General features: G+C 36.2%; 1 pseudogene; it reads left to right on the forward strand.

The window, feature by feature from the left end:
* Positions 1–7,734: 7,734 nt before the first annotated feature.
* On the forward strand, positions 7,735–8,506 carry LOC102821893 (annotated as a pseudogene).
* Positions 8,507–9,812: the final 1,306 nt, after the last annotated feature.

Below are 9,812 nucleotides of genomic sequence, written 5' to 3' on the forward strand. Positions count from 1 at the left end.
ATTGGCTGGTGGATTTTGAATTATCAACCTTTCAGTTAGCAGCCCAATGTCTAACCCACAATGTTTCATCCCACAGGTAAGTCTATCTATGTGTGACTCTTTTTGAATAGGACATAATACACTAAGAAGGCTACAGATATTCAGCTGGTATCAACTAGTATGACTGAATGATCTATAACCAATAATAAATAATGAAATACAAAAAAGCAAACCAGTTGATTCCAACTCATTACTACACCAGGTGTTTTAGGGTTGAACTGAGCTTCATTAGTTTTTCATTTGCTGCAATTGTTCAGAAGTAGATTATCAGGCCTTTTGACTGAGGCATCTCTTGTGGATTCAAACCACCAAACTTTTGCTTAGTAGCTAAGCTTTAGTACCACTCAGGGACTCCTGAAATACACTATAAAAACCAAAATCAAACCCACTGTATATCAAGTCAAATCAATTCCAACTCATAGTGATGTTGTAGGACAGAGTTGTTGTTGTTATGTGCCATGGAGTCAGTTCCGACTCATAGCCACCCTATACAGGGTTTGTGAGGCTGTCAATCTTTATGGAAGCAGAACGCCTCATCTTTCTCCCACAGAACAGCTGGTAGTTTCGAACTGCTGACCCTGAGGTTCTCAGCCCGATTCGTAACCACTACACTACCAGAGCCAGAACTGCCCAAATGGGTTTCCAAGGTTATAAATCTTTACCAGAGCAGTTGTTCAGATCTTTCTCCTGCAGACAGAACTGATGTTTTGGTTAGCAACTGAGTGCTTTAACCGTGCCATAGGGGCTTCTTGAAACACTCATTGTTGCTTCTGTGTGTCATTGAGTTACTTCTGATTCATAGTGACCCTGTATAGGATTTCTGAGAGCAGCTGGTGAGTTTGAACTAACAAACGAACAAAAATATGTTTAACTTGCCCATGTCTTAATTTAAGACTCTGTAATACAAAATTCAAATCAGGTGGCTACCCTACAGAGGCAGAGCAGGGCTCTGAAATACTCTATTGTTATTGTTGTTAAGTGCCATCTAGTTGGTTCTTACTCATAGAGATCTTGTACAGGGTTTTTGAGGAGTAGCAGGTGAATTTGAACCACTGACCTTGTGGTTCACAATTCAGAGCTGATCCTACAGTGGCACATCAGGAGTCCAAAATCCTCTATACTGGCTTGTAAATAGCTTCTGTTTCTAGCCTATTAGTACCCTGCCTTCTAATTGATCTAGATCCTACTGTAAAACCCCAAATCCAGACCTCTGTGTGGATCAAAGCAATTTAAGGATTGAAAAACTGATCTCCATACAATGAGAGTTGTAAATATTCAGACTATAAACCTTGATTTTGATTGATAAACTGGGAAAGATAATAATAGCAAAATAGCATTTAGAATTTGTGAAATGTTCTCAACATATGATTTCATTTGACTCTCAAAACCCAGCATGAATAGTGTCATGTTTGTCTTCATTCTACTGTTGAGTAAACTAAGGTACAGAGGGAATTTCTCTGGAGTTTCCTAAGAGTGCCTAAAATCACATATTGGCAGAACTAATTGTAAACCCAGGCCATCTGGTATCAAATCTCATTTCTTTTTAACCTTATACCAGTCTGCCTAAGAAAGATCCAACATCAGGTAAGCAAAAAGTGGTGGTACAGTAGAAAAATCTCTGGACTGGGAATTAATCATTTTTCTTTCTCTCTTTGGTATTTGTCTTTAAAACAAGCAAACAAACATACAGCGCTTAACTTTTCCATTTCTTAATTTACAACTCTGTGATACGAAACTCAAAAGATCTTCAAAGCTAGCACCTCTCACATTTAATGTTTTCCATGTGTAAAGTCCATAAAATCATAAATACTCAATACTAGGTATAACTAGGGCCATCACTAGAAGTAAAGAAAGAAAAATTTAAGAGGAAGATTTGCTCTGTTTCAAAAATTGATAGCAAAAATGGAACTTGCTAACTTGAAAAGAGTACTTTCAAAAAACACAATCCAATAAGCCCTTAGATTAATACAAGGGTAAGTCATAGAGGATTGTTATAAAATCGTAGAAACCTTTATTAAACAAATATGAAAATGTGAAGCTCTTGTTTCACTATATATCCTCTACCTGAGGCTTTACATTTCTGAAGACAGTATTTCTGTCTATCACTTTCCTGAAGAATTTCATGTGTTTCAATTTACAACACATCAAAATGACAGTGTTGGCATCCTTGAGGGACTCAATTTGTTTTCCGTGGGTTTAGGGAACAAAAAGAATTCTGAAGGGGAAAGATCAGGGTTGTAAGGTGCATGGGATACATTTCCCAGTGAAATTCTCATTGGACAATCCTTGCTACTCTTAAAAAATCAGCAAGTGCATTTGTCAAAACAGAAAACATTTCCATGGTATAACTTTCCTGACCTTTTTCTCATCAATGCAGTTTTCAATTTTCTTAAAACTTTTTCATAATAAACCCACATTTTGTCCTGTGTCCTTTAACAGATCTATCAAGATTACCCCTTTGAAGTCCCAAAAAGCAGTTACCATCGTCTTCTGAGTTGTCTTGATTTAACTGGCCCATTGGTTCTCCTAGGAAGTCATTGTTTTGATTGAATCACATTGGTAAATAAAAGACTAGTCCCTGATTGTAATTCATTCCATAAATTCATCTTTATTAGCTTCAATCATGATTAAAAGAATGATGAAAAAAAAAATCAATGCCTTGAGTTGTTGTTGTTGTTGTTAAGTGCCGTCGAGTCGGCGTTAGATGATGTTTTTATAACACTTTTGGCATTCATCAAGTCAAAAACTTGCTGTGGTCATGGTGTTCACTTAAAATTGAAAATGCCAAGCCATGTGAAATTCTAACTTCAGTAGCTATGATATCAATGGTAATTCTACAGTCTTTTTCCACTAGTTCCTGGATTTCAGCCACAGTTTCTTCATTCATCAAGGCTGTCAATTTTCCCTCTCTTGACTCATCTTCTCAATCTTCCAGGCTTTCCTTAAAATGCTTAATCCATGTTAAAACACTCTTTGTTTTGTGTGGGACAGCATTCCCATAATGTGTTACATAGTTTCAGTGATTGTGGAAGATGTCCACTTGAATTGTGCTAAAATGTTCACCTTAGTCCTGACCTCAAGATCATTTTTTTTTTCAAAACATAAAAAGTATCCATTTTTTTGAATTTATGCTATTGAGAATAAGACAAGTATATTACCAAAAGGACTTGTCTGTAACCATCCACTGATCACAGACACAAATTTAAATATGATTTGTTTGGAATAAACTCATGAATGTATGAATCGGAACACTAGCGGCAATATTTTCTTTACTCGGACTGGTATTTTTGTGATAGGTCCAGAAAAAGTTACATAGGGAAACAATAGTTGAAGCTGTAGCTAACATTCTGAAACTGATCTCCTATAAGACCCCAAGTACCTTCATATACTACTCCATGTAACATCATCACAAAGAAATTGACAACCAAATTCCATCTAATAATCATTTTATTCTTAATTTTACAAAATCACTTCTCACTTGATAAGATAGAAATCATGACTGAATTTCACACTGAATAGAAATTTTTTAAATAGCAAAGTATTTGAAAATGCAGCATATAGTTGTTCTCTGGGGACACATGTAAGCTCAATTATTCAATAAGAAAACACAGAGCACTGCACCTTCACATAATACCACATCCATCAGACCGGATAGCTGCATCGTCATCCATCATTTGATGCAGTCAGAATAAAATGGTTATAACAGAACATCAATGTAGACTACTTTGAAACTAAATACTTCATTTCAATTAATGTCTTGGCTGCTCCTATGATTCCATCTTATAATGCAATAACATTATCTGTGGACCACATCCTATCTCTTTCATAGTCTCTCTTAATTAAAGTTTAAGAACATTTGATTAGATAGACAAAACAAAAGCTTCATCAAACCCATAGACTGTTGACTTCAAATACATTTTCAGTGTTTGCCAGATTGGTACTGTCCAGCATTTAGAAAGTGGTAGGTTGTTACCTCATTGGTTATGAATCAGTGTTTCATGATAGGCCTCATCTGAACCACATGGACTTGAGAGCCAAAGACACTGACTCACTTTGGTTTCCCTTATGTTCAGTCCACTTTTTGTGTTGTTTGTTGCCATCAGTTGGCTCCAAGTCATGGCACCCCCACGTACAACAGAACAAAACGCTGTCCAGACATATGCCCCCATCATGTTTGTTGATATTCTTGAGTCTTTGTTGAAGCCACTGGGTATCTTGAGTGCTTTCTAACCTAAAGCCTAATATTCCAGTATGACATCTGTATGATCTGTAGGTTTTCCTCAGCTATTTTTTGGAAGTAGATTTCCAGGCCTTTCTTCCTAATCTCTCTTACTTTGATCTACCATTGTCCATTATGAGTGACATACTGGTCTTTGGAATACTGGTGGCATAGTTTACAGTGTCTTAGCAACATATAAGCCACCACAGTACAACCAACTGACATATGGGTGGTGGCCAGCACTTTCAGTCCATCGCAAATATTTAAAAGCCTTAAATTTATCAGCCATCATTATAATATCCCTAAAATTAAAATTTTCCAGTAGAGGCTAGCTAATCATTTAAATTAAGAGCAAAAATTGTTGACATAACTTGTAACAATGAGTAGAATATACAAAATGCTACATAACCCAATTGACTTCTTAATAATGCAGCAGAATGAAAGAAAGATTCTTACTGAGTGGTTAAGACTTTGGTGGAATAAAATTAAGAGATTTAATACATATTTATTTGATTTTATCTTAAATACATTTACTCTTATAAACAAGACCAGCACTACCATTAATAGAAACCACTCTTCTTGGATCAAATTCTGGAGTGTTGGTAACAGATGATTACTGATCAAATAGTATTTCCACCTGGTTTTAAAAATTAATTTAATCTTCTGCCCAGTTCTCTTATCACAGAGAAATACCTAGTTAAACATGAACATTACAATGCTAGGTTCATCAATGAACCTACAGTCAATAGACAATAATGATTACAGTAAACATTATTATTATATTACTGTTTCAATGATTCTGCCCTGTGATCAATGTTCAGGAAAAAAATTATTTTTTCATATACAAAATACATACAGTTTGTGTCTTTAATATTAAATCAATTAATACAATTATTAATACCTACTACATGTGCAAGTCTCTGAGGATGAATTAGTGCACAAAGCAACAACTTTATTATTTAAAAACAAATGTTCTTGTTCAAACCCTTTTTTTTCCTGTTTACAGTTCTTTGAAAACCTGATTGCTCTTTCACATGTAAATCCAATTTGCATGGCTGACAAGTGCAAATATTTGAGTGATATCTTTTTTCCCTCAGTGCTTCATGACCACCACTAACAGTATATTATTAATATATATTCTTTTTCATGTGGCTCCACCACTGCTGGAAAATATTAAGGGCAGATAGAGGCCTGGTCTCAGTTTCTTCTTGAGGGTTCTTAAATTTAGCTCACTATTCCTCTTCTACCCTTCCAGAATTTCCTGATAGACAAAAATAGAAGTGGTTGGCTAAAGGCAAGGATATCAAGTTAGGAAGAAATTGAGCTTGCATGTTTTTGCTCATTTAACTTTTATTTTTTTAGCTCACTGGAAAGTAAAATGCATTTTTTTAAAGAGAAAGAAAGAAAAAGAAAAAAGCCATCTCCTCTGAATACTGGTAGCGTACTTAAAAAGTATGCGGATGGTCAGTTATATTGGTGTTCGTCTAAGAGAAATTTCAGTTGGAGAGAAGGAAGATCAAAAAGAAAAAAACAGTCTTAATATGTAAAATGTTCCATATGTAATATGGAATCTTGTTGTTGTTGTTGTTGTTGTTGTTGCTACTGTTGTTGTTAAGGGTCATCAAGTTGGTTCTAGTGACCCTGTTTAAGGCTTTGAAGGAGGAGTTGGTGGGTTTGAACCACAGACTTTGTAATATACATATATGTATATATATATATATATATATATTGTTGTTGTTGTTAAGTGCCATCGAGTCGGGTCCGACCCATAGCGACCCTGTACAGGGTTTCCGAGGTATAAATCTTTACGGGAGTAGAAAGTCTCATCTTTCTCCTGCGGAGCTGCTGGTAGTTTTGAACCGCTGACCTTAAGGTTCGCAGCCCGATTCGTAACCACTACGCTACCAGAGCTCAATATATATATATATATATATATATATATATATATACATATACGTATGTACACAATAGCACTCAAGCCACTACAGTATGAAAAACTAACAGCTGAGCATATACTCATCTGTCAGCTTGTCATACTGTGGTAGCTTGTATGTTACTTAATGCTGGAAGCTATTCCACTAGTATTTTAAATACCATTAATAAACTGAAATGGACTAGCATTGTTCATTTGGAATCAGACAGTCATATGGTTTACTATGCTCGGATTACAAATTTAAGATTAATGATGCCACATTTGTTGTAAAAAGAGCATTTAAAGATCTACTTGAAGTACAATACAGTCTGTGATAGATTAATATACATACACCTACATGGAAGAAGAGTTAATATGACTATTATTCAAATTTGTCCACCAACTACAGAAGTCAATGATGATGAAACTGGAAACAAAGAGGAAGGATGAGTAGGTGGAAAATATGACCTTAATGATAGAAATTATGCTGGATATCAGATGATAGAGTTTCCAAGATCAATGCATTGCAAATACCTGTTTTCAACAACATGAAAGGCAACTATACAGGTAGACCCCACCAGATAGAATATTAAGGAATCAAATTGACTACATCTGTGGAATGATAACATGAAGAAGCATAATATCCTCAGCCAAAACAATGCCAGCACTCGGGAACAGACCATCAATTGCTCATATGCAAGTTCATGCTGAAGCTGAAGAAAATTAAAACAAATCCACAAGAGCCAAAATATGACTTTTAGTATATCCTACTTGATTTTAGAGACTATCTCAAGAACAGATTTGCTGCATTAGACTCTAATGACTGAAAACTAGAGGAGCTGTGTGTTGGCATCAAGAACATCATCCATGAAGAAAGTAAAATGTCATTAAAAAGACAGGAAAGGAAGAAAAGACTAAAGTGGATGACAGAAGAGACTAGAAGTTGCTCTTACATGTAGAGGGCTTAAAGTAACTGTAAGAAATGAGGAAGTTAAACAGATGAACAGAAATTTTCAAAGAGCATCTCAAGAAGACAAACTAAGGTATTATAATGAAATGGTGTAACCATTACGGCACTATTCACAATAGCAAACAGATGGAGACAGTCTAAATGCCCATCAACACACTGTAGAATATTACATAATGTTGAAGAATAACAACAATAAGTCTGCAAAACACCTCACAACATGGATGAACCTGGAAGACATCATGCTAAGTGAAATTAGTCAATTACAAAAGTACAAATATTGTATGAGACCAATGTTGTAAAATGTTAAGGAAAATTCTTGATAAATGAACATTCTATGATGGTTACTGGGGGTGGGAATAGTTGGGGGAGGGAATTATTTATGGGCTAGAGTGCTGTTGTTAAGTGCTATTGGGTCAGTTCTGACTCATAGTGACCCTATATAGGGTTTCCGAGGAGGGTAGATATATGTTAACATGGGTAATGGACAGGCAATACTTAACAAGGGGAAGTTGGCAGAGGAAAATGACAATAACAGAAGACGCAGGAAGAAGTGCAAGAGTTAACAGAAATAGCTCTTTCTTGCTCAGTGCAGCCATGGCTTGTGGTCCCAAGAAGCATCTTAAGTGTGTGGCTGCCCCAAAACATTGGATGCTGGACAAACTGACTGGTGTGTTTGCTCCACGCCCATCCACTGGCCCCCACAAACTGAGAGAATGCCTCCCACTGATCATTTTCTTAAGGAACAGACTTAAGTATGCCCTGACAGGAGAGGATGTTAAAAAGATCTGTATGCAGCGGTTCATTAAGATTGATGGCAAGGTCCGAACTGATATAACGTATCCTGCTGGTTTTATGTATGTTATCAGCCTTGACAAAACCGGAGAAAATTTCCATCTGGTCTGTGACACCAAGGATCAATTTGCTGTTCATTGTACTACACCTGAGGAGGCAAAGGACAAGTTGTGCAAAGTAAGAAAGATCTTTGTGGGCACAAAAGGAATCCCCCATCTGGTGACCCATGATGCTCGTACCATACGCTATCCAGATCCCCTCATCAAGGTGAATAAATACCATTCAGATTGATTTGGAGACTGGAAAGATTACTGATTTCAACAAGTTTGACACTGGGGGTGCCAACCTGGGAAGAATTTGTGTGATCACTAACAGAGAGAGACATCCTGGCTCTTTCGATGTGGTTCATGTGAAATATGCCAATGGCAACAGCTTTGCCACCCAACTTTCCAACATTTTCGTTATTGGCAAAGGCAACAAACCATGAGTTTCTCTTCCCTGAGGAAAAGGTATCTGCCTCACCATTGCTGAAGAGGGAGATAAGAGACTGGCTGCCAAGCAGAGTAGTAGGTGAAATATGCTCTAGGTGATGTGAATGAACAAATATTTACATAATTAAAGATATTAAACACATACACAAAAAAAAGAGTTAATGGAAATAGAAGTAGATACTGTTAATTGCCAGTCTATAAAAGGTATTACCATCATTGTAATGAAGTAAAGTCTATATTTGCTAAATACAAAATATATGATCTGCTCTGTAAACATTCACTCAATTCACAATACAAAGTTCAAAATAAATAAAAATAATGAAATGTGCAAAGGTCTTGAGTTAGAAAACCGAAAGCTAAGAGCACACTCAACATTTTTCAAGCTGGAAAATAAATTCAAGCTCCAGGTTGCAATATTGAAGGACTCTATGGACAAAATTCTGAATGACACAGTAAACATCAAAAGAAGAACTACAAAGAATTGCCACCAAAAAGAATTAGTAGATGTTAAAACATTTCAAAAGGTGCCATATGATCATGAACTGATTGAAAACCAAGCTTTATTGAAGGCACCGGTGAAAAACAAGACTCCAGGAATTGATAGAGTACAAACTGAAATGTTTCAATAAACTGATGCAGCACTACAATGATCACTCATCTATGCCAAGAAATTTGGAAGACAGCTATCTGGCCAACTGATTAGAAGAGTTCCATATTTGTATTCATTCATAGAAAAGACCCAATGGAGTGCTGGAATTAAAGAGGACTTAAATACATGCTGATGAAGCTCAAGGACTACAGCTTTCAGTATGGATTGTACCTTAATCTATAGAAAATGAAAATCCTCACAACTAGACCAGTAAATAACATTATGAAACACAGAGAAAAGATCGAAATTGCCAAAGACTTTATTTTGTTTGGATCCACAATCAACACTCATTGAAGCAGCAGTCAAGAATTAGGCAAATATGTTGCAAAAAACCTCTTAAAAGTGTTGAAGAGCAAAGATGTCAGTTCAAGGACTAAGGTGTCCCTGAATAAGCCATGGCATTTGCAATCACCTCATATGCATGTGAAAGTAGGACAATGAAAAGGAAGACTGTAGAAAATTGATACATTTGAATAATGGTGATTGTAAAATTACTTAAATTACCACTGACTGCCAGAAGAACAAACAAATCTGTCTCGTATCAAATACAGTCCAAATGTTCCTTAGAAATGAGGATTGTGAATCTTCATCTCTCATACTTTGGACATGTTGTCAAGAGGGACCAGTCCCTAGAGAAGGAAATCAAGCTTGGTAAAGTGGAGAGTCAGCCAAAAAGTGAAAGACCCCAATGGAGATGGACCACATGGTAGCAGCAACAATGGGCTGAAACTTTACTATTA

This window comes from Chrysochloris asiatica, unplaced genomic scaffold (assembly GCF_000296735.1).
Source record: "Chrysochloris asiatica unplaced genomic scaffold, ChrAsi1.0 scaffold00031, whole genome shotgun sequence".
In the NCBI taxonomy this organism is placed as follows: domain Eukaryota; kingdom Metazoa; phylum Chordata; class Mammalia; order Afrosoricida; family Chrysochloridae; genus Chrysochloris; species Chrysochloris asiatica.